The sequence below is a fragment of the Gossypium raimondii genome, chromosome 3 (genome assembly GCF_025698545.1).
Source record: "Gossypium raimondii isolate GPD5lz chromosome 3, ASM2569854v1, whole genome shotgun sequence".
Taxonomy (NCBI): Eukaryota; Viridiplantae; Streptophyta; class Magnoliopsida; order Malvales; family Malvaceae; genus Gossypium; species Gossypium raimondii.
The window spans coordinates 5,225,474-5,244,626 of NC_068567.1; the positions used below are offsets into that span (position 1 = coordinate 5,225,474).

At 33.5% G+C, this 19,153-nt stretch overlaps 2 long non-coding RNA genes across 2 annotated transcripts; both read right to left on the minus strand.

The window, feature by feature from the left end:
• Positions 1 to 2,474: 2,474 nt before the first annotated feature.
• Positions 2,475 to 4,551, minus strand: LOC105796760 (uncharacterized). Its single transcript, XR_008194214.1, has 2 exons — positions 4,180 to 4,551; positions 2,475 to 2,867 (listed from the first exon to the last, which is right to left on the minus strand). It is a non-coding gene; the product is annotated as an uncharacterized LOC105796760 (long non-coding RNA).
• A 13,363-nt stretch (positions 4,552 to 17,914) lies between these two features.
• LOC105796761 (uncharacterized) lies at positions 17,915 to 18,825 on the minus strand. The gene is made up of 2 exons (XR_008194108.1): positions 18,535 to 18,825; positions 17,915 to 18,111 (listed from the first exon to the last, which is right to left on the minus strand). It is a non-coding gene; the product is annotated as an uncharacterized LOC105796761 (long non-coding RNA).
• Between the last annotated feature and the right edge of the window lie 328 nt (positions 18,826 to 19,153).

A 19,153-nucleotide genomic window follows, 5' to 3' on the forward strand; every position in this document is an offset into this window, starting at 1 on the left:
TCCATCTTTTGTACTTTTCGTTCTTTTGCCATTGTAGTAAAATTATTTTTGCCCGTGATTTTTTATTCTATTTGGAGGAGTTTTTTCATGTTAAATTTGTGTGTTCAATTTCTCAATTTCTCAATTTCTTCCACTATTTTTACTTGTTTGTTGCTTAATTGGGTAGATCCCCAACATACACTTTTTTTAAAAATAAAATAAAAAACTTGGTGAAATATTATATTAGAAAAACATCCTAATCATATAAGATATCAAGGTGAACTAATTTGATAACATGGTAAGATAAGAAACAATCACAATTCCTACAACTAACCAAGTTACAAAGTAATGTATGGTTAAAAGTTCACTACCTTTAATCCATCTTCATGGAAGCCATAACCTAGAGAAGGGAAGTTACTATGATGAATTACTTGTGCCAAAAGATACTATAAATAGAAAACCAATGCTTAGAAATATAGATATGACATGAGGACATGCATAAAACTAACATATGATATATCTTAGTATTAGCCAACTAGCTGCTATAACAAATCATTTCTGCTGTGAGTGCTAAATTCATGCTAGCTTTCACTGAACCTTAGATAAACATATTTATCCATATTCATATTTACGGTAGGTTAGATGAATACTAAATGTGATCAACAGAATCTGCTCACCTTCGCATGCTCCGCTAAACCAAATTCCAATCAAGCTCAAGCATAGCCCACAAATTATTAACATAAGTTTATATATTGCATATGCAAGTAATTATATTCATCCAATATAAAAACAATTTAATGTATTTATTTCTTTAAATGTGTATAATTGAATCAAAGTTAAAGTTTCAAATATATATATTTGAATCGCAATTAAAGTTTTATGTGTATAACTGCACCAAATCAAAGTTCATATATCAAATTGCACATTGAATCAAAGTTCATGTATCATATTGTGATTTTTTAATAATTAATATGTTGAGGATCGACCTGATTAAGTAACGAACAACTAAAAATAACGAAAGAAATCAAAAAATTGAATATATAAATTTAACGTGAAAAAACTCATTCGAAGATGATAAAAAACCACGAGTAAAGATAACTGTACTATAATGGCAAAAGAACGAAGAGTACAAAAGGTGGGATAAAAACTAAATCCAAAAACCTGAAGACAAAGAATCCTCAAAATGTAAATACAAAATTCTCCAAAAGTATTATAAGTTCTAATCTTTTAATGAGTGTATTTTCTAATATTGTAAAAGAGATAGGATAAATTCGTAGGTCAACTAAAACAAATAAGCGAGTTTAATTAGAAAATTATCTCTTAAATTTAACTGAAATATGAGATATACTCAAGATAATAAAGAAATATTTTAATATGATTATTATTTAGGAGGTTATTATTGTATTTCCCCTTTTTTAAGGAATTTTTAAAAAAAAGTATATCATTTAGTTTTGTTCCTCTAGTTGTTTTCATGTTAGTACACTTTTTTTTTATACATTTCAATCAAGTTAAGAGAAATTAATGTAAGCTTTAGAAGCGCACAAAACCCAATATGGTCTACAAAGGTGACTCTCCATAGCTCTTAAACACGTGTAAGAGGCTCACCATGACTTAGCAGTTTACATTTTCATAAGGACACTTGTAAGCTGGAGAAGACTTAAAAGGAGCCTATATACCTCCTGTCGACTAAGGGCCAGTTCTTCATTGCTTTTGAGAAGTGCTTTTGAGAAGTGCTTTTCAAAAGTGCTTTTCAGAAGTGCTTTTGAGAAGTGCTTTTCAAAAGTGCTTTTGAGACATTTGAGTGTTTGACATTGCTGTCAAAAAGTGCTTTTGAAGGATAAAATGTCCATTTTAGACATGAGATTATAATGTAACAAATATGTATTTAAATAATGTTCAAATTAGTTAATATTATTATATTTTAGCAAAAATATAAAAAAATAATTTATTATAACTTATTGTTAATATTTTAATATATAATATTAATTTTAAATATTTCTAAGTAATTAATATCAATTATTTATAAAATTTAATTAGAATATATAAACTATATTTAAATATTTAAATATAAAATTAAATATTTGTAATTAGATATTGACACGATTGTATTATTATAAAAATATATTTTATTTTTATTAATTAAACACCTATCAATTTCGTTTCAACTGTCATTGTATTGTAATGTTATAATGTGTTTGTTCTAATATATGACAATGCACATTGTTTGTCATATTTTTGTTCCAATTTAATGCACACTACTATTTTAGTGTAATGTTTGCCAATAATTGTTTCAAAATGGTATGAACTTTGGACCAAAAGAAAAAAAAGTTATATAAACAACAATTCAATAGAAAGCCGACAAAATTAATTGAAGTTGGTTCGATTCGGTTAATTATTTTAACAGAAAAAAGCTCAATTCAACTCAGATGTTGAACGATTTTGAATAGACCAACAAAATCAGCATTGCCTACATACCAACAAAAGAGCCATAACAGTTGCAATAACCCTGCATCAATCATTTCGAGTGTATTTAAGCTTGATAGGCATTAGTAACACATCCACAACAAGCATTCAAGAACACTACAGGACTTGAAAAGAAACCAAACAAAAATGAAAATGACACCTTATCCATAAGACAAAAATGGAGCTGCTATTGAAGCAATTAAACAATGGAGGATATTAACTCCAAACACCAATTACAACGTTGTAAAGATTACTGCAGCCAATTTACATATACAAATAAGCGAAAAATATGCAAAAAAGGATTGGTCACTAAAATCAACCTCACCTCTGCCCATTCACAAATTGTTTCTGGGAAGCTTCTGTGTATTGTAATCTGCTATTGATGCATACCCTATGGCATGGTTATACTCAGGAATTGCAATAACCTAATAAAACATTAAAAAGAGTTCAGAATTTATGAGACAATTGCAGTAAGCTGACAACAAATTGAACAGCATTGCCTACAAATTGAACAGCATTGCCTACATACCAAATATTTTAATATTTTCAACTTAAACTTTAGTTTTAAGTATATGATGGGAGAGAGACATCAAGGTCGAAGGCTCAGGTGTTTGCCACCTGTGCCAAGGTATATGTTTTAGTGCTTGCTATTTCTCCTTGTACAAATTGCATAACAATGTGTCAACTTTTTCAAACTGATGTGGACCAGAAAAAAATATAGCCAGCCTAGCTAAATATATATACTTGGAGCTTGATCCAACCTATATATACATGTGACTTGGATTCTAACACCATCTATCGAATCTGATCTTCCCCAAATATCTGAAATATGGTTGGTTTCCAAGATTCAAAATTACAGAGACAGATTATATAGAAGGTTTAAAATTAAATAAACCAAACCACACCAATTTAACTTTACTGGGAAGATATGAAATGAGAACATTTCATTTCAACTACTCTACTATTGTATTCAGTCTTTGACTAGTTTAAGAGTAAAGACATCTTAAAAGCTTTAGGTAGATAAACAGGCAACAAGAACCCAAACAGATTGAAGCACCAAAACCCCATATTAGCCAAAGCCAGCACTCTTCCCACGTAAACTCTCTTACCAGATCCCGCATACTCGTTATCCACCTTTGTAAACTCACACCTCAACCAGTCTACTAGGCTAAAAATCCTCGTATTGTAAACCATAACATGCACGTCAATTGAATATTGCTAGAGTGCAGTTCAGTAAGAGAAGTCGGTTATTATTTTTCATCTCTTAACAGCAAAAGCAGTATAAAGAAGGAATCCGTCCTAGAACGACTAGTACCGTGAACAAAATGCTTTGATGCATACCAGCTTTTCCTCCATTGATGATTTCTAGATCGAATAACATCAAGACGAGCAACAACAAATGCTTGAACACAGTTTAAGAATCTTCAAATGCAAACGGATCCCATTTTTTTTCCTCTCAGAAACCACCAGATTAGACAAATTTTAATAAAGATATTCAACTAAAAGTCGAGTTGTTCTCATTCTCTTTGGTTATTGATTATTGGGGAAGTTCAACAAACAAAGGAGAGCAAAATAAGACAATGTGAACATAGAAGATTGAAACAAGAAAATAAACCATAGTTGAAATCATTTGTCTCAAGAAATACCAGCAAATCAACAGCTTCAAACTTTTAATCAACAGCAAATCAACAGCTTCAAAATATAAAACAGAATAAGAAATATAAAAGAAACTCTCACCTGCTGCGGAAGAGGAACAAAGAACAGAAAATAAAGCTTTGAAAGCTGAAAATGGGGAAAAGAAATCGGGTTTCACCAGCAGAGGGGAAAGAAGGAGCCAGCAGAGGGGAAAAACGTTTGGGGGAGAAGACAGGGGTATTTGGTCAATTTTCACCGAAAAGCAATTACAGCAGAAGAAAAGGAGATGGAGAAGCACTTTTTTGATGGAGAAATTGGATGAGAAAAGGAAGCCGTTCTTTGCTGCTTTTAAGAGAAAAGCACTTTTGGGTGGAAAAGCACTTCTCAAACGGGATAAAGAGAAACTAGCGTTATTCTGTCAAATCCTCGTCAAACTCTACCAACCTCCCACAGATTAACTAGAAATCGTGTAAATCGTCACCCTCCACCAAACTGCACAAAAATAAAGGCTTATTACACTCGTTTAACCAAATGCTCCATTTTTTTATATGGGATTAAGCATCATTTAATCTCTGAATAATTGGTAAAAAATTTTAATTTGGTCACTAGATTTTCTTTAGTCCATATCAGTCTTGAAATTTAGAAACTTCTTTTCATTTGATCCTGAATTTTGATTTTCTTTGACAACATGACATTATGAGATTATGCAACGTCATCACTTGAAAATTTAAATTATATAAAATAAAAAATATTTTAAAAAAACCACGTCATCCGACCTTAACAAAAATCTAAGTTTAAGGATTAAATTGAAAAAAAATCAAAATTTGAAACTAAAAAAAGTTCAAGGACCAAGATGCGGAAAATCAACAAGTTCATGGCTTTATCCCTTCTATATTTCCTCCTCCTGTCGGTGTCAAGAAAAAAAACATTTCATTTAAAATAAAAAAAGAAGTATCTAAGTGAAATAGATCGAAGGCGTTCTAGTATTTTGCACTAGTCTTTTTCTTCCATATAACCTACTAAATTTAGTATAAGTTGCGGTTATACACTCAATTAAGTAAATTGCAAAAAAAGGTATATTTATAATAATAATATAATGTAACAGGCCCAATTAGCCTGGGCCGCACAAACCAAAAAAATAATAAATTGGAGGTCACAGTCCAATTTTTACAAGCCCAATAGCAGGCCCAACAACCAACTACAAACCCTAGCCCAACAAAATCAATTCACCGAAACCCTAAGAGCCTCCAGCAGACTCCAGCCGCCGCACGTCTCGGAACCGGCCTCCTCCACGCCTTGCGCCGTACCCCCCACGTTTCACCTGCAAAGTGGACTAAAAGATTCCAAAAGAGAAAAATAGTGTAAAATAAAAAATAAATTGTATTTTCTTTCGGTTATAAAAGGCAGACATCAAATCTGTAAAATAGGAGGAGGATTTTTTTTTTGAACAAAGAGAATACAAAGAAAAGAAAAAACAGATTCGAAAAACGGAGGTGATTATTTTTTAGTTTACTTTGTGGGTGTTCGATTTTGTTTACTTATTTATTTATTTAGTTTTGATTTTTTTATTTTTTATTTACTTAAAATATAAAAATGGAGAGGGGAAACTTACCTTTTCACCGGAATCCTGAGTTGGTGCCCTCTCCGTCGCGATTGGAGACTGGGGCATCAATGGAGGCCGTGGGGTGGCTTGAACGCCGGCGTTATAAGAAAATGAAACCCTAGCAGAGAGAAAGGGTTTCTCTGCTATTTAGTGTCAAAAGGGGGGGAAAGATTGAATTTTTAGGGAAAAATTTGAGTTTTATAAGTAAGTGAGACGGCGCCGTTTAGGGGGGTCTCTACGGCCTCAAAACGACGTCGTTTTGATCCTTATGGCCCTGGACCTGCGCAGTGACTCGACCCGGGGAAGGATCCGTGCGTTTTGGTATTTTGGGTTATTTCGCATGTAGCTCCTCTTCCTTCCATGTGCATTTCAATTTGGTCCTTTTTTTTATTTTCTTTCACATTTAACCGCATATTTGATTTTTTTTTATTCAATCTAGTCGGTGCAAAAGTGTTGCGTTTTGAGGGGAAGGAATATTCTTTATTTGACCCCCATGAAATCCACATTTTCGCATTTTGATCCTTTTTTGTTCTAAATTTCATTTGTTTCCTAGTACTTCTTTTTAATTACGATTTATTTATTTATTTATTTTAGTTAGTTTAATATAGTATTTATTATTATTATTATTATTATTATTATTATTATTATTATTATTATTATTATTTCCATGTACATACATACATTTTTTTTATTTTTAAAATATATGTGCATATATGTTTTAAACTTTTGTAGAAGATATACGTGTACATATTTTATTTATATTTTATTATTATTTTATCTTCATAATTTTTATATACATGTATATACATAGACATTTATATTTTATAATACATATACATTTTCCTTATTTTATAATCCATGCACATATACATATATTTTTATAATATATATACATAATTTTTAGAAATTATTATAAGTTTTTGTTTTATATATTTCATTCCTTTTTATATGTATGCTTTTTAATATATGCATACGCATATTTTCAAATTTACTTATATATTGTACTTATATATATATACATATTTTGTAAATACATATACATATATAATTCATATTAAAGTATTTGTTTTATGTTGTATATTAACATTTTATCATTTTTTTTAAAAAAGGAAAATATATTTGGTTTCATCAAAGCATTAAAACTATTTTTGTTCAAAGGCTTTCAAAATAAGGCAATATTCGATATTTGGGATCTTCGAGGGGATTGAGCCCTAACGTATTGAGTTCTAATTTTCTTCGTTGAATCTAAATAATCGAGAATGCTCTTTAATCAAAAACATAAAAGCTCATTATCGGGAAATCAATACGTTGTGCCCTAACGCATTGGATATGACACATTGCTTTCTCGAGATGAGGATTTTTTTTTAAATAATAAAGGCAATATTTTGTATTTGGGAAATTCGAGAGATCATGCCCTAACTTACTGGGTTTCGATTTTTCTCTTTTAACCTAAATAATCGAATATCCTTTTGGAATTTAAATGCATGAGTTTTAAATCAAAAGATAAACTTAATTTTGAAGATTAAAAATGTTGTGCCATAACTCACTGGGTGTGATGTTTTATTTCATTAAAATAAGAATGTTTTATTATTTTAATTCATTCAAGTTAAAAAGTTTTCTTTTAAAATCTTTTCAAATTTTTGGCACCAAGACATTAAACAATCAATTCGGTACCGATTTTGGGCGTTACGAGGGTGCTAACCTTTCCTCGTGCCTAACTGACTCCCGAACCTATTTTCTCAAAATTCGTAGACCTAAAATCGTTTTCAAGGTGAACCAATCACACAGTAATAAAAGATTGGTGGCGACTCCAATTTTTGTTTTTAGAAAGTCGACGTCATTTTTTTTTTAAATATATAAAAGTGGTTTTGACAGCTTGGCGACTCCGCTGGGGACCGGTTAGAGAGTCGAGCTGTAAATTGATTAATTTTTGTCTTTTGGTCGAGAAATTAAAATTTGTTTTAAAATCATGATTCTCTCTTGTGCATTATTTTCATGATTTTGATCATAATATGTTTTGTTTGGTTGGTCCAAATATGTTAATATGTATTTGCATTTTGCATTTTGCATTGCATAGGTTGGTCAATTTTACCCCTATAAGTGGGAGCGAGAAACTAGTCCTTCGTGAGATTTTCACCTCCGTGCAGGATAGTGGACCGCTTTCGGGATGCATCCGTACCTATGTCTTCGTGAGATTTTCATCTCCGTGCAGCCATAGGGAAATGTATTCCACTGAACTAAACTCGGTCCATATGAGCCTATAATGGGTGAGGATCGATGAATCTGCTGGTTTGGGTACCATTTGCTCTAGAAGCCAAACCTCATATAGTGAACCTTAAGAACTCACCCTAGGTAGAACTACACTAAACCCTAGTAGGTACCCGAATAGGTGTTTTATTATTTCTTGATTGTATTGGATTCTACGTTTATATCTGATACTAACTTGTGTTCTGTTTTGGCTGCATGACATTTTGTCTGCATGACATTTCATCATAGAAAAGAGGTGTTGATTCACGTTTGGTTGCTAAATAGAGAGCTTGCCATGGAAAACGGATTTCTTAATAAAGTGGAAGTCAATACGGTTGTCTGAATATAGTCCAAGAAAATGTTATGCGAGAAGTGTAACAAGAGGAGTATACGACCTTGCTACGTTGCCTAAAGATTCAAGTTAGCAAAGATTATTCAAGAGTCGTCAAACTTCCCAACCTTTTAAAGAAGCTCATGAGCATAAGTGAGTGAGGAGTTGTGACCTGGATCAAGCAAAAGGAGCTAGTAGATGTCTATTGGAAAATTCGCAAGATGCATCTTAATATCCGGATGATCGAGGGCAAAGCCGTATATATATTCACTTTATATAAAGAAAATTATCTTCTAGTAAAGTTTTCTAAATTTAATTGAATCTGAATCAACGTCTCTTTAGGCATTCATTTCATGCATTTGCATTACATGACATCATATGCATTAGAATCCATTGAAAGAGTCTAATTGAGTAAAATTATTTCAATTAATTTAGAAAACCAACACCTTTACAGTATCCAAGCAAAGACTAGAGAAATAGAACAAAGGTTGGAGAAATTAGAGCGAATGCAAATATAGATGCAAGAGCAACTGACCAAATTTCAACAGGAAATGAGAGATATGATGATAGAATTACAGAGAACTATGACGAGCCAGTTAACCCGATTGCTAGTTGGAGAGTTAGAAAAGGAGAAAAACTCAGTGGTCCACTTTGGGAATAATAATGAAGACCCTGCTTATCACTTAAGTTTTACTCCTATAAGTGTCTAGGTTCAGCCAGATGCAAGTCCACAAGGGGTACTCTTTACTATCAGGCCCTAACAATATCAGACTGGTACATTGACCCCGACGAATTACTCGACAGGCCTAGGTTCTAATTTAAGAGGCAATCTAACCAATCCTGTGGCTCTTGGTAATCCAACAGAAATAAAACAGGCGATGGTAGAATACCTAGATACTGTAAAAGCCCCAAAGAAGAAGGGGAATAAAGTGGATAATGCAATAAGGTACAACAGGGGCTACTCAAAACCAATCACTGTGGAACAGCCAAAGACAAAAACCACCAACCATCAGGACCCTTTAAAGCAAGAGCCTTACATGAGGACAAATATAGGAAAGCTTCAGTTCAAGCCTATACCGATGTCATATAGAGAGCTATATCAAGGCTTATTTGATGCACATGTGGTATCCCATTTCTACTTGAAACTAATGCAGCCCCCATTTTCTAAAGGATACGATGCAAACGTTCAGTGCGAATATCATGCAGGAATGACGGGGCATTCGATAGAAAACTGCATCACCTTCAAGAGGATAGTTGAAAGACTCATTAATATAGGCGTTGTCAAATTCGATGAGGCCTCTAGTGCAAAAAATCCGCTACCCAATCATATTGATAATAAGGTGAATGTGATGTATGAAGAAGTGTTGGGAAGCGTTCACATCAATGTCGTATTGGAAGACACAAAAGAAAAGGGACCTTATTAGATATTCGCCCTTATAAACTTGAGAGTGTTCTAAATAATTGAACTGCAGAAGAAATCCCTGTAGTTTTTAGAGCTTATTTAGAGTAATGTTCAGAACACACTTGTTTCTTTTAGCCTAGAGGCAATAAGAATTCCTTTATGAAATAGGCTCATGTTTGAACGTCGTTATTCTAATAAAATATATCTTTGCATATATTTTTGAGCCAATATTTTTTCATTCTTTTCAAAAAATTATTCTTTCATTCTTTTGGATTTTCTTCCACATCATTCTTTTATTCATTCATAATCATATTGTACAAATAATTATTCATAAATTCATACATTCTTTTGTATATTCTTTGGTACTTACTATAGGTCCCCAGATATCAATGACATGAGTGACGCTGCTATAGACTCAGAATTTCCTTCTGAGCGAGGCATGTGTTTAGAGGGATCTCATGACTTTAAAAATGAAATAGATTGTAGCCTATCTTCGGACTTGTTGAGGATGGTAGAGCAGGAAGGAAATTTTACTTCCTAATGAGACAATGGAGATTGTGACCTTAAGGGAACGTGCATAACCGGAGAAACAAAATAAGACATTGTTGAGTTACCTCAAGAGTTCAAAGATGTCTTCACATAGGCATACCAGGATATGCCCAGGTTAAGCACTGACATTGTAATCTGAACAACAGCACAATATCAGAAATTTACAGTATGTTCAAGATTAACATCATGAATAATGTAGTGAAAGTTCTTTACCGAGGCAATGCCTTCTCTTTGACTTATAATAGCTTTGCCTCTGAAGAAGGAGAAGGGACCAAGGTGAAAACCCGAAAAGGGCGACTCAAATTTTGAGCAAAATAAGGCCTGGACATCATCATCATCGAAGGCTTCTAATGGGCATTGCTTCATTTTTAAGATCATTAATTCTTTCACTAAATGGGTAAAAGTTGCTTCATACGCCAATACCGTCATATGTCAATTCCAGAGAAGATGGTGTTGGAAAATGCGTTGAACTTGAATGATAGCGCCATAGCTGAGGTCTGTAATCAATTCCAAATTAGACACCACGGTTCATCACTGTATCGCCCAAAAATGAATTGCGGGAAAAATGTCTGAGACTTACAAGGGCTGGCATGAGAAATTAAGAAATTACCATTTGCCCTCATTGCTTGTCGAACATCTATCAAGACTTCCACCGGGGTAACACCTTTCTCTTTGGTTTACGGGATGGAAGCAGTTTTACCCGTTGAAGTAAAAATTCTTTTTCTCCGGGTATTGGATGAGCTAAGAGTTGGATGAAGCAGAATGGATCCAATTTTCAACACAATTAGATATATCAAAGGCGAATGATGCGAGCCTACAACCAAAAGGTTCGTCTCAGAGAATTCAATAAGGGGAACCTAATGTTGAAAAAGATCTTTCCTATACAAAAGGGTTTTAGAGAAAAATGGATGCCAAAGGCCTTTTCCGAAGGAGCTTTGATCTTGAGTAGAATGGATGGTAAAAACTTGCCAAATCCTGTAAACTCAGATTCAGTCAAGAATTACTTCACCTGAAAAAGAAGAAGGGACCAAGGTGAAAACCCGCAAATGGCGTTTTGATTCCTAAAAAAAAAAAGACTAAGGTGAAAACTCACAAAGGGCGCTTTGGGTCCAAAAAAATAATAATAAAGGAAAAAGAAAAAGAAAATGGAGAGGCCAAGGTTAAAACTCACAAAGGGCGCCTTGAGACCAACGGGGATTTGAGTTGAAAACCTGAAAATGGCGGCTCAAATATTGACCAGAATGGGGTACGAGGTGATCAGAGCAATTCGAATTTTGACTGGATTGGGGCATGTGGTGATCTTGTTATATCTGAATCAACAAGAAAGGGTAGGTAACATCTTGGGGTATCGACAAAGTACTGTAGATCTCCTAAACATATGTCAAACTCAGAATGGTCTTCAGAAAGCTGGTATAGAGAAGCTTAAGCTGCGATATTTGGGGCACCAAATCTTTATACTATTTATACTGAATTTGTTATTCTTGGAATACTTCATTCATGTCCAAGATACACATTCCCAATCAATTTCATTATTATCCTTCTGCACTATTTTTGATAATTTTATTCCTTTCGAGCTATGCTCAGAACCAACTTTATTATTATCCATTATTATGACCTTTTTTCCAAGCATGTTGCATTGGAATAATGATTAATGGACTAATAAAACTTTCACAATGGAAGTTTTGCATATTACTCTAGAAGTTTCTAAATAATACAGGAACCTGAAACAGGACTATTGTTTAAAACGCATCAAGTTTAAAGGTTGGAAATCTAAGAAGGAAGAGTCTAAATTAAGACTATCTCTTTGGATTTTGTTGTCAACAACATTGATTGAACAAAATGACAATATATAGTGCTGGTGACAAAGCTTAAATGAATAAGCAAACAATGATCACCGAATAATAAGAAAAAGCTATTCTTGGAAAAGAGAATTCTTCATTTGTGCATAGGCATGGTGTAAAGTGCCAAAGAGTTTCATATTCTGAATCCTTGAATTGTGATAGGAGAGGATTGAGAAAAAGCCATATATTTCTACCCTTGGGTTACAGTGAGAGAATGATGGTACAAATTTTTACGTCCCAATGGATTGAACTTTGAGGTTTACAATGTGGGCAATCTGACTAAGTGTTTCTTTGGAAACGCCAGCTGAGTAAGAAAGCGTTATAGTACGTCAGTGATAAAGCCTTAATAAACTTAGAGCAATGACAGCCTAAGCCGGATCATTCTTGAAAAAAATAAAATTCTGCATTCATTCAAATATCATTCATACACATCTAGTTAGGAGCATTTGATTCATGCTGATCATGACATCCTAATCATTAGGCATAATTAGGTTCATGAAATGAATCATACAGATCATGTTCCCCAAAGAACAGATCGGTGAAATCATAAAGCCTTATCTCCCTGAGCAGCAGTGGAGCAGTCTGAAAAGAGCAGATCTTGTCTTCCTGTATTGGCAGCGAAGTAAATCGAAGATAGCAAATCTTATCTTCTTGTATTGGCAGTGAAGTAGATCGAAGATAACAGATCTTGTCTTCCTGTATCGGCAGCGAAGTAGATCAAAGATAGCAGATCTTGTCTTCCTATATTGGTAGAGAAGTAGATCGAAGATAGCAGATCTTGTCTTCCTGTATCGGCAGCGAAGTAGATCAAAGATAGCATATATTGTCTTCCTATATTGGTAGCGAAGTAGATCGAAGATAGCAGATCTTGTCTTCCTATATTGGCAGTGAAGTATATCGAAGATAACAGATCTTGTCTTCCTATATTAGCAGCGAAGTAGATCAAAGATAACAGATCTTATTTTCCTGTATTGGCAGCGAAGTAGATCAAAGCGAAGCAGGTTGAAGATATCAGTCTACTTTCCTGGCGTTGCAGTAAAACAGATTAAAGCTAAAAAGTAGCAAATCTTCTTTCCCTAGCGTTGTAGTGGAGTAGATTAAAGCTGAAGGCAGCAAATCTCATCTCCCTAGTGTTAAAATTAAAGAAAGCAAGTCTTATCCCCTGATGTTGCAGTGGGGCAGATTGAAGATGGCGAATCTTATCTCCCTGAAGTTGCAGTGAAGCAGATCAAAGCCAATAATACTATCTCCCTAAAGTTGTAGTGGAGCAAATTAAAATGATAGATCTCATCTCTCTGAAATTACAATAGAGTAAATCGTATCAAATTCTATCTCCCTGAAATCGCAGCGGAGCGGATTAAGACCGCAGAGCTTATCTCCCTAAAGTTGCAGTAGAGTGGATCAAAATGATGGATCTTATCTCTCAGAAGTTACAGTAGAGCAGATCACATCAGACTTATCTCTTTAAAGTTGCAGTGGAGCAAACACAAGTTGCAAACCCTATTTCCCTGATGTCGCAGCAGAGTGAATTGAAGCACCAGTTCTTATACCCCTGAAGATGCAGTGGGTTAGAACAAGGTTACTTGAAGAAAAGAAGCACTAAAGAAGTCGAGGCCCAGTAAGACAGGGCATAATTGGGCTTTTTAGTCTTTGCTCTGTTCCCGTTACACGACAACGAGCAAAGAGGGGCAGTTGTAACAGGCTCAATTAGCCTGGGCTAATACAAACAAAAATAATAATAAATTGGTGGTCACAGTCCAATTTTTACAAGCCCAATAGCAGGCCCAACACCCAACTACAAACCCTAGACCAACAAAACCAATTCACCGAAAACCTAAGAGCCTCCAGCAGACTCCAGCCGCCGCACATCTCGAAACTGGCCTCCTCCATGCGCGCCACGCCTTGCGCCGTACCCCCCACGTTTCACCTGCAAAGTGGACTAACAGATTTCGAAAGAGAAAAATAGTGTAAAATAAAAAATAAATTGTATTTTCTTTCGGCTATAAAAGGCCGACATCAAATCTGTAAAATAGGAGGAGGATTTTTTTTTAACAAAGAGAATACAAAGAAAAGAAAAAACAGATTCGAAAAATAGAGGTGATTATTTTTTAGTTTACTTTGTGGGTGTTCGATTTTGTTTACTTATTTATTTATTTATTTTTGATTTTTTTTATTTTTTATTTACTTAAAATATAAAAGGGGAGAGGGGAAACTTACCTTTTTGTCGGAATCGCTGAGTTGGTGCCCTCTCCGTCGCAATTGGAGACTGGGGCATCGACAAGGCCGTGGGGTGGCTTGAACGGCGGCGGTATAAGAAAATGAAACCTTAGCAGAGGGTTTCCCTGCTATTTAGTGTCAAAAAGGGGGGAAAGATTGAATTTTTAGGGAAAAATTTGGGTTTTATAAGTAAGTGAAACGGTGCCGTTTAAGGGGGGTCTCTACGGCCTCAAAACGATGTCGTTTTGATCCTTATGGCCCTGGACCTGCGCAGTGACCCAACCCGGGGAAGGATCCGCGCGTTTTGGTATTTTGGGTTATTTCGCATGCAGCCCCTCTTCCTTCCATGCGCATTTCAATTTGGTCCTGTTTTTTTTGTTGTTTTATTTTCTTTCACATTTAACCGCATATTTGATTTTTTTTATTCAATCTAGTCAGTGCAAAAGTGTTGCGTTTTGAGGGGAAGGAATATTCTTTATTTGACCCCCATGAAATCCACATTTTCGCATTTTGATCCTTTTTTGTTCTAAATTTCATTTGTTTCCTAGTACTTCTTTTTAATTACGATTTATTTATTTATTTATTTTAGTTAGTTTAATATAGTATTTATTATTATTATTATTATTATTATTATTATTATTATTATTATTATTATTATTTCCATGTACATACATACATTTTTTTATTTTTAAAATATATGTGCATATATGTTTTAAACTTTTGTAGAAGATATACGTGTACATATTTTATTTATATTTTATTATTATTTTATCTTCATAATTTTTATATACATGTATATACATAGACATTTATATTTTATAATACATATACATTTTCCTTATTTTATAATCCATGCACATATACATATATTTTTATAATATATATACATAATTTTTAGAAATTATTATAAGTTTTTGTTTTATATATTTCATTCCTTTTTATATGTATGCTTTTTAATATATGCATACGCATATTTTCAAATTTACTTATATATTGTACTTATATATATATACATATTTTGTAAATACATATACATATATAATTCATATTAAAGTATTTGTTTTATGTTGTATATTAACATTTTATCATTTTTTTTTAAAAAGGAAAATATATTTGGTTTCATCAAAGCATTAAAACTATTTTTGTTCAAAGGCTTTCAAAATAAGGCAATATTCGATATTTGGGATCTTCGAGGGGATTGAGCCCTAACGTATTGGGTTCCAATTTTCTTCGTTGAATCTAAATAATTGAGAATGCTCTTTAATCAAAAACATAAAACCTCATTATCGGGAAATCAATACGTTGTGCCCTAATGCATTGGATATGACACATTGCTTTCTCGAGATGAGGATTTTTTTTAAAAATAATAAAGGCAATATTCTGTATTTGGGAAATTCGAGTGATCGTGCCCTAACAAGAGGTGCTCATGGGCCGGGCGGCCCGGCCCGACGGCCCGCCCAAAATATGGTAGGGTTTGGGTAAAAATATAGGCCCGAAATATGGGCTTGGGCAAAAAAATGAGGCCCGTTTAGAAAACGGGCCGGGCCTCGGGCACCACTTTTTCGGCCCGGCCCGGCCCGATATAATAAATATATTTATTTTTTAATTTTAAAATATTTTTACATACTTTTAAATTTTTTAATTTTAAAATATTTTTATTTTTTTAATTTTAAAATATTTTTAAAATACTTTTTTAATTTTTTAATTTTAAAATATTTTTATTTTTTTAATATTAAAATATTTTTAAAATACTTTTTTTAAAATTTTTTAATTTTAAAATATTTTTAAAATATTTTTAAAATACTTTTTTTAATTTTTAAAAAATTTTAAAATAAAAATGGGCCCGGCCTATGATTTTTTCCCGGGCCGGGCCTGGGCAAAATCTTAGGCCCATATTTCGGGCCGGGCCGAAATTTTTTTATGGGTCCGGCCCGGACCAGCCCATGAGCACCTCTAGCCCTAACTTATTGGGTTTCGATTTTTCTCTTTTAACCCAAATAATCGAATATCCTTTTGGAATTTAAATGCATGAGTTTTAAATCAAAAGACAAACTTAGGGTCCGTTTGATTGCCAGTAAAATGTTTTCCGTAAAATAATTTCTGGAAAATGTTTTACTTTTCTGTAAAATGATTTACTAGAAAATATTTTCTGGTGTTTGATTGAATTTGTGTAAAATATTTTTCATTGTTTATGATTTCGAAAATATTTTAGGAAAAGTTGTTTTTACATATATTAATATATATTAATAATTTTTTATATTTTAAATTGTTTTTACATATATTACAATGATTTATTTATAAATAAATAAATCAAATTAAATATATAATAATACTCAATTATTAAAATATAAAAGCGTTGTAAACTACTTCTGAAATTTACTAATTAGTAGTGAATCAATTGTAGTGATCTCCTGATGAAATTACGCTCAGCATAAAAACAATTACGAGAAATGAATTCAATGCCAAAGTACAAGATAAATGGAACCAGTCATTACTTGGTATGAGGTTAATGCTTGCAATAGAGGGATCAACACAATCAGTTGATAACTTTAAGAAATTGATTCGAGGTCAATTATTCTTCTGAATCATAAAATGGGAAAAAGAACAATAAAATTAATGATACTGAGACAATAAAAATTATAACAGATGATCGTTTATCTTGGTCTTCCAGATGTCGATGTTTGCACTAAAGATGCGGCAACTCTCATTAACAGCCCATTACCACACAATTATACACAAAAGTACCTGCCCGTGCCTTGACAGCAAGCACATTCCACTCTTGTCCATCCATGTTTCCCTCATCTGGATTCCAAGAATGCAGAACAATTACTCCATCATCATGCCCTCCATGATCTCCAGCTCCTATTACTAGTAAAGAGTTAAGCCATAACAAAGTAAAATTTATAACAAACTTAGTTATCTGATGATACTTAGAGAAAGAGGGATGATGAAATGTTGAACCAAAAACTAAATTAAGCAAATTGAGCTGTTTCAGAATTGAATGATGCGCATTTTAGTTCTGAAGCAATATACAATATGTAACATCATCAAAAAGAAAATAAAAGAATGAGATTAGGAATCTTTAAGTTCCAGACAAATGGAAGAACTACTATAGAACATACTCTAAGTAAGAGAGGAATATGCCAAATGTTGGGAACATAATGAATATTTAGGATGTTCGCAGCCTGTGAAGAACCAGAAGGATAAACACAATCCTTAGTAAAGATGACCAAACTAACTCAAAAGAATACAAACCAATTTTGCAATCAAATTTACCTCAACGTGACAAAATTGTGAAAGCTTCATCTTTGTATTATCCAATAATGGCTGTAAGTCACCAACCAAAAAGGTGTATTTACCATCAATTTAGGACAAAGCTCAGATCAAGAAAACAAAGAAATCAAAAGGATATCCAGTAAGATAGGAGAAAACACAAGCAAACCCAAGGGCTAAAGCTAAGAAAATGCAGTTGTTCACAAAATATTTCTATGATATGAATGCTATAGATACAATGCCAAGTTTTATACGACAAGTTCAACAGCAGTTTGCAGCAAAACTTATGCAAGTAAAGCGCCAACATAATGCCACACCCCTCAAAGATGATAATGATTACATAGGTTCATGCCAACACATTTAAAAACTAATAAAAATGCCTAAAAGTGCTACAATGAGCCAACACAATAATACTACAGAAAGATAAAATGCAATGATGCAATTCCCCAAACGATTCTAATGAAAAATCACCTACCACAAGAAGTACACAGGAGGCAGTGTACCTGAGCTAAGCGACATGTAAGCAGATCAGGAATTAGGCTGACATGCATGAGGCAGAAGTTATCTTTCCCTGAGGAAGAAAATGAAAATTATTATGACACATGAGGATTAATATCCAAATATACCAAATAGATTGATATAGTCTCTTTGAACCACTCCATAGATGCAGAATCAAATGTTCTAGATTGAGGTTTAACAGAATGGGAACAGCTACAAGACATTCCCACTAATCCCATTTGAACAAATAATGTGTGAACTTAAAGACTTTGAATTTTTGCTCATTAGTTGTGTCTCGGCCGCCACCACCATTACCATATCTGAATTATTTCATTACCACCAACAAAAATCCAACTTGCACAGTTCAAGGAAGATGAAACGGTAAATAACAAAAACCATAAAAAATTAAAAAGAGGGATTAACCAGCAACCAATTGGGCCAAAACAACATGTTGCTTCTAAAAAACAACTACATATTTCTTCCTTTTCATTCATACCTTCGAGAGAGGAAGATGAACGCCATCGTCGATTGGTGCAGTGTAGATTTCGACAACGAAAGGCGGAAAGGAGGAAAATCAAAGATGAATGCCGGCGGTTTGTGTTGGGAACCATTGCTGGCTGGCGGCAAGCACTAAATCAGGGTGGGAAGGAAAGGGGAAGGGGAAGAGGCTTTGGGTTACATTTACTGCTGAAGAGAAAAACTTTGGAAAATGTCTTACCAAATGATAAACGGTAAGACATTTTCCTAAAATGAAGAGTTCTTTTCCCGTGTTTTGGAAAAGCTTTTACAATGGGAGTTCATTTTCCACCAAACAAATAGTGGAAAAGGAGGAAAATATTTTCCGTAAAATGTTTTACAGGTAAACAAACACAGCCTTAATTTTGAAGATTAAAAATGTTGCGCCCTAACTCACTGGATGTGATGTTTTATTTCTTTAAAATAAAAATGGTTTATTATTTTAATTCATTCAAGTTAAAAAAATTTCTTTTAAAATCTTTTCAAATTTTTGGCACCAAGACATTAAACAATCAATTCGACACCGATTTTGGGCGTTACGAGGGTGTTAACCCTTCCTCGTGCGTAACTGACTCCCGAACCTATTTTCTCAAAATTCG